This window comes from Heteronotia binoei, chromosome 15 (assembly GCF_032191835.1).
Source record: "Heteronotia binoei isolate CCM8104 ecotype False Entrance Well chromosome 15, APGP_CSIRO_Hbin_v1, whole genome shotgun sequence".
Classification (NCBI taxonomy): Eukaryota; Metazoa; Chordata; class Lepidosauria; order Squamata; family Gekkonidae; genus Heteronotia; species Heteronotia binoei.
In genome coordinates, this window is record NC_083237.1 from 15,953,921 (window position 1) to 15,968,262 (window position 14,342).

Sequence of the window (14,342 nt, forward strand, 5' to 3'; positions counted from 1 at the left end):
CTGAGCATGGCTTTTTAAAGAGACACAATTAAAAAGTAGCCAAAAGAAGCACAGTTTGCAAGCCCACACTTTTTGTGTTATCTCACTGGGGTAATTTACTCTCAAGAGCTGCTGAATGTAACTATCTGCTATATTTCAACCAGCTTTTTCAGACAAAGGAACTCCAAGGGAGAGCAGCCTAGGGGGTGGAGTATTTTTCTCTTCCCACCTACTTAAGCACCAAAGGGAAATATATGGTGGCTGTGGAGATCTTCTCCATCTTGGCCTCCAGTGGCGGGTTATTGATCTGCATATTTTCCATGAAGTGTTATATTATAATACTGAGGCCTGAGTTGAACAACAGAGAACAGCTTATAAAGAGAAGGACCTAAGTATCGAGTCCTCTCTTCTGCCATCATTTATATTTCTTCTGAAGAATCCATTGAAGGTCTCAGCTGTGGGATGACTTTAGCTACCATATTGAAAGATCCAAGCAATTATCATAACATCATTTTCTTTTTTTTAATTGAAATTGTAAAAAAGGAATGATAATCAATAATAGCATGAGACAAGTAAGTAATGTAAATTCATTCTGTACATAAAATAACTATAATTGAATGTCTGATGAAAAGTCATTCTTCAGTTATAGGTTGATGTTTTCCCCTTGATTTATTTTGTTTAGAATATTTTGCATACATGGTCCATAGTCTGAAAGAAGATTTCCCCCCCCCCCCCGAGGCTCAACAAAGTACATATGTGAAATTTTGCAAAGAATCATCCTAGAGCAGGGGTGGCCAACAGTAGCTCCCCAGATGTTTTTTGCCTACAACTCCCATCAGCCCCAGACAGCATGGCTGATGGCTGAGGCTGATGGGAATTGTAGGCAAAAAACGTCTGGAGAGCTACCGTTGGCCATCCCTGTCCTAGAGCAACTAAAGTGGAATCCTAAGAGCACTTTCATGGGAGTAAGCCTCACTGAATAGACCTTAGTAGAATTCAGAACAGACCTACTTAGTATTGCTCTGTAAAGCTTCTACTTTCCTCTCTTTGAGGCCATTGGCTTTTTTGTTCTTTGCCCATCAAAAAAGTGACAGAAGTGAAATAATTTTCAGTGTGGTGCTGACCGGGTGTTTGGGTGGGTATTTTCTGGTGCCCACTTCCGCCTTCCCCAAAGCATCCCTGCAAGAAAGCAACAGGCCAATTTTGCTTTTACTTCACCTTCCCCACACAGGTTTGGTATTTGGTGTGCATTCATGGTTAAGCAAATTTAGTTCCTGCCATACAGGTGAGATTGATTGGCAGGCATCCTAAGGTATTCAAGGATGAAGGGTTGTTCACAAACCAATCCATCATTGACTCTAGAAATCAGGTGCGTTGAAGGGAAAGGAAACCCTTATTGCTAAACAGCATCAATCAAATCCTCAGTTGCTGGGGTAGTAACTGGGGGAGAAGTAGGCATCTTTGTACCTTTCAGCAGTGTTTTGTGGTTGGTCAAAGATAAACGAATCCATAATGTTGGCAAAGTTTGCAGCCAGTGTGGATTCACCACCAGTTTTGGCAGGCCACTGGCTAACAATAACTCAAACTGAAGTTAGCGTTTCTTCTGGTCTGTTAATTTGAAAACCAGTCAATAAATAATTTTCAAAGCCAATCCTGACTTCCTTTCAACTCACTGGATCAGAACATCTTCACAACAGCCCTTTTTTGGTGTATGCTTTATATTAAATGTTATACATTTTTATGAATTGTGTTTTAGGTAGCTTGACCATCTATTACACACTTTCCTGTTTTAACCTTCTCTTTTAAAACGGGGAGTGATCAACAGAGAGTTTGTAGGAAAGCAGCAGGGAAAGCTCTCCTTGCGCTCAAACTTTTAGTTTCATTTTTGGGCCTACAATGGGATCCAGGTTGGGTGTGTGATGTGCTAAATATTACAGCTTCAGAAATATCCACATAAGTAGATACCCTGTGGTAGATTGCCAAGTCTCTGAATGCCCAAGTTGAGTTTGTTTCCAGGCCTCTCCTATCCAAGGCAGCGCTAGTAGGGTCGATGTTGGAATGAAGGCAACTCAGCATGCTCTTGTTGTCTGGTAGTGATTTTAGAGTTCCCTTTTACACTCCACACCCTCCTTCTCTTCTCTCTGTGTGTCTTCATGGTTGGTCCAACTCAGAAAATTCCTGGGGACATTAGGAGTGGTGCCAGGATACCTTCCCAATCCCTAAAATAAATAAATAAAAATACTGCAGTGTAGTTCCCCTGAATACAGTCCATTTCCTCATCTCCCAGCAAATGGCTATACTTCCACTAAATGAAAGTGAACATATCTACACGCATTCACAAAGCAGCAAAATAAAAGCAGTTTGCAAACACACACTTTTGTGATCTTGCTGGGGCAATCTACTCAGGGGAGCTGCTGGATGTAACCATCTGCTGTATTTCCACAAACTTCTTCAGGCTAACACAGGAAATGAAAGGTTCTAGTTTACTCTTTACTGTGCAAACAATTTCTGAAAGGAATGTAAAACAAACAGAGGGACTGGGCTCTCTTCCTTTCTCATAGCTTTACAGACTCACCAAGAACAGCCACATGACTCTGCTGGCTAGCCCCGCCCTGCCCACATTCAACCTTGCTCCATCTGAAATTTAAAGGCACATGCACCTTCCAAGTCTCCAAGCTTCTTCTAAGCTTACAAGCTACTTCTAAGCCTTCTGAGATGGACAGGCACATCATGGCTGTTGGGGTGGGGCTTCCCCCTGCCAGTCAGCTGACTGGTGGTGGGGAGGAGCCTGTAAAAACAGGGTATACCCACCAGGACTTGTGGACTGGCAAGCCTACTTAATGGCCTTGCAATGAACACTCTTCTTCTACATTTCTCCTGTCTTGATTTGATTTATTTGATTTGGTTTGATTTATTCAATTTTTAGCTCAGGCTTCCCATGAGTAGGTCCTCCATTAGAGGCCTGCCATGAAGCTCCCCCCTACCTCGCACACCCATGCACATGATGCCTGTAGAAAATCATTCTTTATTTTAGACTTTTTTGCAATTTTATGCAACAAACTGTCATCCCTCTTGCTATTCCCAGTGAACCTAAGGTAATCAGTCAGACTAGGATCAAGAACAGCCAGTTTCTAGTGGCACCTCAGCCAGAGAAGGTTGTTGGCTGATTGTGGTAGATTGCCAACTCTTGGAAGATTGCCAAAATTGTCACACACTTTCCGCCAGACCTACTGTAACATCCCTTCAGACTGGCTACCATCCTCTTAAACCTCTATCTTTCAAAGATTAGAAGCAGGTCAGGACATCACAAGCTACCCTTCTAATATAAAATAAACAGAATTGATCATTTCACATCTCAGGTCCTCTTTCTCCATCCCAGACACATCTACAGACAGGGTTACCCAGCCTCGCTTTAATAATAAGACCTCACTCACAGAGAGCTATTCGGAGTGGGGCTCAAGCAGGGTTCCATTCACTTGTTGCCACCATTTATTCATATCCTGCAATATATGTCTAGACCAAGAAATTAAATAGTTTGTGTGTACTTCTTTCCCGTAAGACACACAGCCCACAGGGTTAATCGAAGCAAGAAACTTTTTTTTTAATGATATGAAAAAATATTATAAAGAATGTCCATTAGGTTGCAACTGTTTTTATTTAATTGGTTTTACTGATTTTATGTGTATGTCCTTGTTGGACATCGCCTAGAGCCCAGCATTGGCTGGGATGAGACGATTCATAAATGATGATGATGTACGGTATAAATCACATTTCACTTCCTCTGAATTATTGAACTGAAGTCCTATTCCTACAACTGGGATCCTTTAGTTACAAATGTACTAATTTCAATCTGCTCTATTTCGAGCTGCCGCCTCCTCCCCAACCCTCCTGTTGGTTTCCAGGAGCTGCCTGGCAATCCTAACTGGAGATAATTATAGGGTGTATGGTTAGATCCCCCAGAGTATTGCATTATAGATGGCACCAGGTGCAGCAGATTGATTGGCGGGGGGGTGTGTGTGAGAGAAACCTAAATATATGCAGTTAAATTTCAGTGCTTTCCTGTCCAATTGATTCTGCACTGAATTTTCAAGAGACTTGATTTTTATTGTAAAAGGTAGCATTTGGTGGTACATTTTTTTGCGGGTGGGGGTGGACTCCAGGATCCAACTCGTCCACACACTTTTTCAAATCTGAACAAAGTATATAAGACTTAGGTGTTTGGGAATGTTGCATCTGACCATTTTCTGCCAGAATTCATCTCCCTAGGTCATTGTTGAGTTCAAAGATAAGGGTAATTGACTGAGTAATTTGTGTTACTCTACTAGGCACTTACTGTTGGCCCACCTATCCTTCCTAAACACATGGCAGTAGCCAGCCACTTTGAGTCAACCAGGAATTACTGGATCTTGTTTCATTAGCATTTTAGGATATCATTCCTCCACTTTCTGCTTCTTGCCGTGCATTGGAGGACTTGATAAACAGCCTTCATCTTTGGACGGCTTAGATCATAGGTACCAGCGCAGCTTGCTTATTATATCTTGGGTGAATTGGCAAGGTCTCTAAGGCACCAAGTGATGAAGCACTCTTTCTGCAACAGCCCAGCATTCATTGTATGACAGGCAGGGTTTTGTTTGTAGAAAAAGCCCAGCAGGAACTCATTTGCATATTGGGCCACACCCACTGACATCACCATTGTTTCACACAGGGCTTAACACAGGAGAGCCAGTTTGGTGTAGTGGTTAAGTGTACAGAATCTTATCTGAGAGAACCAGGTTTGATTCCCCACTCCTCCACTTGCTGCTGCTGGAATGGCCTTGGGTCAGCCATAGCTCTTGCAGGAGTTGTCCTTGAAAGGGCAGCTGCTGTAATATCCCCTGCTGTAGTCGAGCCCAAAAAATGGTTCCCCCCATCATGTCTTCCCCTAACAACCTCTTCAGCTAGCCAGAATGGTGGATTGAGAGAGGGAGGAGGCAGTCAAGAGTTTCCATCCCCTCCCTTTGAAAGCATCTGGGAGATGGATGGGGAAAATGAGAGATGAACGAACAAGGAGTGGAGCAGAAGCCACAGCTGCTGCCCCTCACAGCCACTGTTGGGGCTCCTTCTCATGCACCTGTCCTGCCATCATTTCAGCTACCCTCCCAAACGCTGACATTAATTCATGATCACAGATGATGAGGTGACAGTGCTAGAGTCTGGTGGGTAAATGAGGAGACTTCTCACACACTCATCTGTCTTCGGTGATGACACCTCACTCTTGGTGATCAGCATCCAAGGGGGAAAGTATGGGAAAGGCAGCACAATCTGTAACTCTTTACTTTTTGGTACTGGGACCTGGAGGCACTGTTTTGTGGTAGTTGTAGTCCTATCTTGAGGATAGGTTTCATCAAGGCTTTTTTTTGTAGCAGGAACTCCTTTGCATATTAGGCCACACCCACTGGATGTAGCCAAGCCTCCAAGAGGTTACAGGGCTCTTATTAAAGGGCCTACGGTAAGCTCCAGGAGGATTGGCTACATCAGGGAGGTGTGGCCCAATATGCAAAGGAGTTTCCACTACAAAAAAAGCTCTGGGTTTCATAGTGTGATGCTGGGGGGCTGCTGCTCTTCCTCTTGGGCTTTAGCCCATTGGGTTCCCCTAGGTTCCATCTTGTCCCCCATGCTTTTCAACATCTATGTAAAGCCACTGGGACAGGTCGCCCAGCAATTAGGGCTTTACCTTTCAAGAACTCCTCCCCAATCATAAATGCTCCTCTGGAATATCTTTTCCAGAATGAGACATCACAGTATACTATCATAGCTACACATGTCTTTAGTTTTCATTTTCATGGTTTAGTTTTCATTTTCATTTTTTAAAAAATAATTTACATTAATATCATTGCTGAAACCATTGATTTTACTTTTTTTTTTTTTAAGAGAGCCAGTTTGGTGTAGTGGTTAAGTGTGTGGACTCTTGTCTGGGACAACTGGGTTTGATTCCCCACTTGCACCTGCTGGAATGGCTTTAAGTTAGCCATAGCTCTGGCAGAGGTTGTCCTTGAAAGGGCAGCTGCTGTGAGAGCCCTCTTAGCCCCACCCTGCTCACAGGGTGTCTGTTGTGGGGGAAGAAGATAAAGGAGATTGTGAGCCACTCTGAGACTCTGAATGGAGGGTGGGATAAAATCCAATATCAATATCATTAATTTAGGAAACTGTAGAGGTACAGAAAATAAAAAGAGAAAGGAGAAATGGGGATTATACAACACGATTGCATTTGTCAAAGAGAGTCATGTAGTATGAAATGTAGCCTGACGAAGCCAATGAGTTTGTTAATATATTTTCCTCTTTAACATCTTTGTTCCTACATAATCAAGAAGCAGAAAAGGTCAACTTTTTATCTTTTGCCTCTTTATTAGTTGCTCCTTCCTGTTTAGTTCTGGTCTCAAAATGATTATATACATTTTTTTGGGAAAGATACAACCCAGTAATCCAGGAGACCAAGATGGAGAAAATCTCCACATCCACCATTTATTTCCCTTTGCTGCTCAAATAGGTTGGAATAAAGGATGTCCAAACACTACAGAAGACCAACATACTGAAAGTAATAAACTTGGCTTCATTAAAAGCATCAGGCAGCTGCCATGCAAAGAAAGCCACACAGAAGCTGAGAAGAGCCAAAACACCCATATAAGTGAGGACACAGGAGAACATGAGGATGGATCCTTCATTGCATTCTACTATGATCTTTTCTGCCAGAGAGTGCATGTCAAAAACCGGGAATGGGGGGTCAGTACACAGCCACGTCAAGCAAATAGCTGTTTAAATAAATGAGCAGCAAGGAACAAGAGAATTTGCAAATCTTTTCCCTACACTTTTCTGCATCCTGGGCCCTGGCTTAGTGGCCATGAAAGCCAGAACCACTATCATCGTTTTAGCCAATACAGAAGAAACAGCCACCACAAAGAAGATACCAAAAGCAGTTTGGCGTAGAAGGGAGCTCAGTCCCTGTGGCTTGCCAATGAATAGTAGTGAGTAGGGATGTGCATTCGGTTCGGCCGAACCGTATATACAGCCGAATCAACACTGATTCGGCTGTATACGGAATTGGCCGTAGCCGATTCCCATTGCCGCCTATTATGTGGCAGCCGAATACGGGTTGCCGTATACTGCCGAATAGCTATTCGGAAGTATACGGCTGTCAATGGAAAAGGCGGGAAAGTAGCTTCTGCAGCCTCAGTGGAGCTGCTTGCCTACTTTCCTGCCTTTAGTGGCCTCTTCCCGCCTCTCCCATAGCCTCCCTGGGATCAGGGAGGAGGGGGAGGGGGAAGAGGAGCCCCAGCAGCCAATCCAAAGCATGCATTTGCAAAATGCATTGCAAATGCATGCTTTGCAGGGCTGTTGTGTAGCTGATGGCCCAGCCATCAGCTACATTGTTGTTATTTTGATCTTTTGCTTACTTGGGTATCCAAGTAAGCACTGTTGTCTGGCCAATCAGAGAGCAGTGCTATTTTTTGAAATTGCTCTCTGTAAGGCCAGAGAACCTTTTTAAGGAGTCTTCCTGGCTGGACTCCTCCATTGCTGTGTTGGTGTATGTGCGTTGGTGTGAGAGAGATTGTGCTGCTGCTAGCTGCTGGCCCTTGGCTTCAGCTGCTGCCTGCTGCTCTTTCACTCAGCCTTGCCAGACTTCCCTGGACTCAGAGAAGACAAGGTAAGACAGTTTGGGGGTTCTTGTTTTAGTTTTTGTTGGTAAAAGGACTAGAGTCCCTTTACTTGTCCAGATTTGGGTGGGTGAGTACTGGGTGGGTAGCCTATTTGGGGTTGGGGTTAGGTTCTGCGGGGGGGTGGGGGCCCATATCTTAATTTAGTGAGAGGACTTTTAAAAGTGCAGTGTCCTTTTACTCCTCCTGATTTGGGTGGCTTGGATTTCTTGGGGTTAGGGTGAAGGGGTTTTTTTTTGGGGGGGGGACTTCCTGTATTGTTAAAAGTTGAGTTTTTTACTGTTTCAGTGTTTGATTTGTTGCTGCTGTGTTGTGTTGCTGCTGTGTTACTTTTCTCTTCAGGTTATTCGGGGGGGGGGGTGCTGTTTGGCCTAATTTTCATTGTTTAAAAGGCCACTTTTGTCCCCCTTTTCCTGGTTCTGGTTTTAGGGGTGGGGGTGTTGTTGTTGACTGATTTGGCCTGAGTTTTCTTATTGGTGAAACGCCACTTTTTAAAAACTTGAGTTGCTTTGCTTGGCCTTTTTTTTCCTGTTGCCACTTTTCCTGGTTTGGGGGTGGGGGTGTTGTTGACTGATTTGGCCTAAAATTTCTTATTGGTGAAAGGCCACTTTTTAAACACTTGACTTGCTTGGCCTTTTGTGATTCTGCTGGTTTTTTTTTTTTTTTTTAAATTACCTCTGGTTGGTGTGGGGGTTGGCGAGGGTGTGTGTGGGCTGGGTCACTTTCTTGTTGTTATAGAGTGATTTTTGGAATCTGAGTGTGCTCGCGGTTTGGCTAGGGCCACTAAATAGGCTGCCCCACTAATAAGGGTGTTTTTAGGGATCGTGTTTTTTTGAAATTTAAAACAAAATTAATCCAGTTTAGGGCTTTATCTCCTTTCACAATTCAAGTAGGCCAGATAGGGGTGCTTTAAAAAGTTTTTAGGTTTCTCATAAAAGGCAGCGTGACTACTAGGCCACATCAGGCTCCCTTTTAAAGAGACTAGGGTTGCAGCAGCTGTGCATCTGGCTTTCAGCCACTGAAAGCTGGTGCATCCTTAGATTTCCACAGGGTAAACCACAGCTTCTCTCACGTTATAGGGGACACCTGATTTCTAGTTTGCAAGGAAATCAGGTTTGTCCCAGGATCTAGTTAGGAGAAGTTTAACTAGGAAGATATAACAAGGATTGCCTTCATCTCAAGGTAGCCTTTTAAAAACTGCAGCCAGGTAGAGGCAGGATCACCTAGTCTCCTAAACTTTACCAGAGTACTACTACCCCAACCCAAAGAAGGACAGGTTAGGGACCAAAAAAACAAATAAACAAGCTTTGGTGGGAGGGTTTTTAAAAAGAAGGCAGGGTACCTGTTGGTACAGTGCAGTGAGTTAGGTTTGTAAAAAACCCCACTCTCAGTTCAGGTTCTGTGAGACTGGCCAAGGGTGACATGAGTGACAGGCAGCAGAAGAGGGGCCCTGGGGGCAAGGCCAAGGAGAAGACTAGAGGGTTGGAGGGGAGGGGGAGGACCCAGGTCTCCCCCTCACCTGTGTGTGGGGCCACTCCACAGCCGCTTTCCATCACTCTGACCTCTGGCCGGAGTGTGATGAAGAAGAAGGCCCGCCTTGGGCCCTTCATCGAGGCTGCTGCTGGGGCACCCCCAGCAAAGGTGCCATTAGGTGCTGGCACTGCGCAGGGGTCTGCTGCTCGGGCAGTCTCTCCTCCAGCTGATGTCGCTCGGCCTCAGCAGCCGGAGGAGGGGCAGCAAGTGCAGCCCTCCTTGGAGATGAGCTTTGGGGATAGTTTTCTGTCCAAAACGATCACCCCAAGGAGGGTGCAGAGTGTCGTGCAGGAGCTGGAGGAGAAGCTGGTTGGGGAGGACCAGCCCCCTTCTTCGGTTCCTTCGGGCACCAGCAGACCTTCAGGGGATGGCCAGGAGGGGAGGCCGCATGGGGTGGAGGGGGAAGAGATGGAGACACATGAGGTGCCTCCATCTCTGCCCACTTCCCCCCGGCGGCTAGCCCCTCCTGCCACCCCGAGGCACGATGTGTCTCCCCTGAGCACCTCAAAGGAGGTGGCTCCGGACACCCAACCTGCCAGTCAGTTTGGGCATCCATTCACCTCTGAAGTATGGAAGCATATCCAACTTATGGAGGATCCACGTTATGCGCAGTGCAAGCTGTGCAGGGCCCGGATCAGTCATGGGCGGAACCCTGCCCACCTGACTCCGGGGGGGATGCGGAATCACCTGCAGAAGCACCACCCAGGGGTGCTTCTTAAGGGGGAGAAGCAGGCTGGTGCTGTGTTGTCCAAGTGGACAACAACACCACCCAGCCAGGGTGTCCGTCCCATTGCGACTACCCCCGCTCTCCAGGAGCGTTCCGTGGGAGAACAGGGACGCCAGGCATCTCTGCCTGAGATGTTTGGTAGGGGCACCTCTGTGCCAAGAGGGGGAATCAGGCACGGCAGGAGGGTGATCGCCTGGCACCTTGCCAGGTCGGTCGCCCATGGGCTTCCGTTTTCAGTGGTCGAGAATCCTGGGGTGCGGGGGTTGCTGGAGTACCTGGCGCCCTGGTACAAAATTCCTGCTAGAACCACCCTTAGCAGGACCATTGTGCCAGCTCTTTTCAGGGCGACCAGATCTGTGGTGAAGGAGCATTTGTCCCGTGCTGCCGGGGGGACTGTTCATTTCACCTCTTTGATGTGGAAAATAAAAAAATGTGAATAATCTGGCAAGTTTGGTTGAAAAGAGAGAAAAGCAGACACAATACCAAAACAATGTTGCCCTAAACTGTGGGAGAAATAAAACAATGTAGAGACCTAGACATTTCTGTATTGCATTAGGGTTCTTTTTTGCGGCCATAAAAGTCAAAGAAAACAAATCTAGGTAAAAGCAGAGGTTGCACAAAATTTGTTTATCCTTGAAGTGGCTTTAAAGGAGTAGCTCTTTACAGCTATGAGAGGAGTTTTCTTAGCAGATAAGTTAAATTAGATAACACCTTCCATTAACAGCCCTACAATTCTACTTTTCATAAAATCAAGCCCATTTGACCCTATCAGTCTCCAATCTTCCATAAAGAATATGATCTAGAAGAATAAGATACTGGGTTTATATCCCACACTCCATTCCAAATCTCAGAGTGGTTCATAATCTCCTTTACCTTTCTCTCCCACAACAGACACCCTGTGAGGTGGGTGGGGCTGAAAGAGCTCTCATAGAAACTGTCCTTTCCGGGACAGTGCTGCAAGAGCTATGGTTGACCCAAGGCCATTCCAGCCGCTGCAAGTGGGGGAGCAGGGAATCAGATAAGAGTTCTCCCAGATAAGAGTCCACAAACTTAACCACTACACCAAACTGGCTCTCTAGTCAAATTTTAGGGGAAATAATGTAAATGGCTGTATGGTAAAGGTTTAAATGGGCTCTTGCTACTGAACATAATTAATCCATTGTAGAATAAAAACTCTGGACCTTCTCATTGACTTGTAGACACTCACATGTGCCTACCTGATTACATCTGCCATGCCATGTAATGGTTTTTTCATCAATGGAGAACTCTCTCCTCTGTGCAGCTTGTGGTTCTATGCCACCTACTTTCAACCTAGAGAAGGATTTATTTCGGAAAGTAATCCAGTTTATGATATCAAATCCAATGACCATTTCTCCATTGTCATCAAAAGACACCGCCCCCAGCAGTGTTGTTAAAAGAAACACGCCTCAGAAAATGGTGAAGCTGCAGAGGAGCAAACGGCTGAGTGTTATTTTCCATTTTTATTCTTCTCTTTCTTCTTGTTCAATGTACATAGTACTTTATGACAATAATCCCCTGTCCTAATTAGTTCTTGGTTTGTAAATGGAATAATAATAGAGAGACCAGGTGTCTCATTATAGCGGAAGACCTCTCCCCTTCACCTTTCCTTGTCATTGCTTGAGAAAATCAGGACTGATGCACAACACCACTTCTGGCAGAAAAGTAGAAATGACGTGATCACTTGGACATGATGCTCTAAGAATCCACTGTCACAAATAGTCAAGCCACAAACACATACACCCACTCTTTAGAATCAGGCCTTTACACAACCGATTAAATTTGAGGCGGGGGTGGGGGGAGGCGTACACATTCCTGTTTCACTCAGTATATTTTACTTTCTCTCCCTCTCTTGAAATCCAGTTCAAGGCAGCCATTTTCTGTTAGTCTGAGGTGGTAGCTAAGAGATTGGGTTGCCAGGTCACACAGTTAGCAATCTGGGGGATGAGAATTATGTGGTCAGTCTGGTGCATTGGTCAAACTGAAGTTTTACTGCAGAATGAAGTTTCTCTCGTTTCTCTCTTAGTGTGTGCAGGAAAATATGTCCCCAAGTCATTTCCCATGGTCTGAGTTGAAAAAGAAAGAAAAGGATCATGCGAAGTGTTTCCTTCAGAAACTCTGTTATTGAACACGACATTTCGGGGGGGGGGGGGGGTGCATTTTTTTTTTTTAGTGTATTTGTGTGAGTCTGCATCTGGAAGTCATGGCAACCTCTGGTGGCTGACTCTACAGAGGGCTTGGAGGATATTCAGGGAGGTGGCTGAATAAAGCCTACCCCTGTCGTCCTGACTGCTGGTATTCCAAGGAAGTCTCCCATCCAAGTACTTGCGAGTGTCGACCCAGCTTAGCTTCTTAGACCTGATGAGATTGGGCTTGTCTGGGCTACCCAGGTCAGGGCGTGTTGAACACAATATTTACTTTAGAATTGTATAGGTATTTCTATGATGATATAGCTGGGGACTTTGTAGGCATTCACTAAGGATTTCTAGTAGTAGTAGTAGTAGTAGTAGTAGATGATTATTCTTAATTAGCTGTTTTATATCTGTCTATTCATCAATCTGTCAATTTCATTGAATATGTCGGTGATCACACACTCTGAATAATGCACTTCCAATCCACTTGCAATGCACTTTCCAACTGGATTTTGACAGCTCACACAATAAAATCCAATTGGGAAGTGTACATTATTTAGTGTTTGTGATCGCAGCCTATGTATTTTTAAATCACTTGCAGGCATTACACAAAATGCACCATTTGTGGTGTCTGATTTCATTGGAAGACAAATACTTCTGAGCTCCTAAGAGAGATGAGAGTTCTTAAAATCTTTTCAAAAATAATTTTATTTTAAGACACTTGCTAATAAAAATAACACATCGAATAAATATTTAAAACAAATATAATAATCATCCAAAACAAAAGCCATTTTTGGTAGTAAGAGTTATTTGGCAGAACCTCACATTCCATCAGATATCCAGATATACAATACCTCTCTGCATAAACTTTTCTGCTGAGTTATTGTTGGTTGCCATGTCTAAATTAATCACAATTTTGTGCATAATTAGATAATCGCAAAGATACCTTCTCCAGCTATTAACTATTCATATTTAATGCAATTAAATCTTAAATTTAATGCAATTCTGACACATGTTGCTGCTAACAATAGTGAAATGACTTCTAATTCTGTTTTTGTGCAAGTAAAAGAGGGCCAAAAATCTAAAAGTATCATTTCAGGAAGAAAAGGTAAGTCTTGTTTAGTAATCTGTTTGATTTCTCTAAACATGTCCTTCCAATAATTATTAATGGTTTCACAAGACCACCAACAATGCAATAAATCAATAATTTTACCACACTTTCCCCAGCAATATTTCAAGTGTGAAGGTCTTGTTCAGTCTAGTAGGAGTATAATACTGTCTTGAATATAATTTAAAACTCTGATACATTTATTTGAGGCAAAGTTACTTGAAGTCCATATTACCTCCCAATCTTCTTCATGGATTTGGTGCAGCTACCTCATGTTTTGGGCATGGTGCCCTCACACTCTAGACCAGTGATGGCGAACCTTTTAGAGGCTGAGTTCCCAAATTGCAACCTAAAACCCACTTATTTATTGCCAATCCGGCAATTTAACCTGAATACCGAGGTTTTAGTTTAGAAAAAAACAACTCATAGTGAAATTAACAAACTGAAAGAACATTTGGTCCGGATAGCATTTGCTCAGGAAATCAACAAAATAATAATATGTCAGAATGGGAGAATGATGGTGGGAGTGTCATAAGGCAATAAATGGAGGCTGTTCATTGCTCTGTTGCTTGCAGGTCTGGGTTAAACTGAGAACATGACTTTCCCAGAGGTGTTCCTGTCCACCTGATTTACTTTTGAACATGTAACATACATTATAAACATCATTCTAGTTTGCCATTAGGAAAAAAGAATACATTAAAATATAGTGTGTTTAGCAGGAGCTGGTGGTTAGGGTATCCAAATCAGATCTGGGAGGTCCTAATTCATATGCCCACTCTGCCCTGGCAGCTTGCTGGGAAACCTTGGACCAGTGATATACTCTGAGTTAACCCGCCTCATAGGTTCATTGTGAGGATAAAAGAGAAGGGGAGAGTGTGTCAAACCACTTCAGTGTCCTTTTGGGCGAGGAAGGCAGGGGATACAAGATGTTAGTTAATAAATTAAGTTGATGAAAGGAGTCCACTGATTTATATGGCTAAATCTGAGTCCAGCAGCACCTTCGAGAACAAGATTTTTGATATTCAAAGCTCCTTTTATCTACTCAAGGGAGCTCTAATGCTGTAAAGTTTGTGCCCCTCCCCTAAATCTTGTTGGTCTCTAAGGTGCTCCTGGGCTTGAATCTAGTTGTTCTACAATGGACCAGCACAGCAACC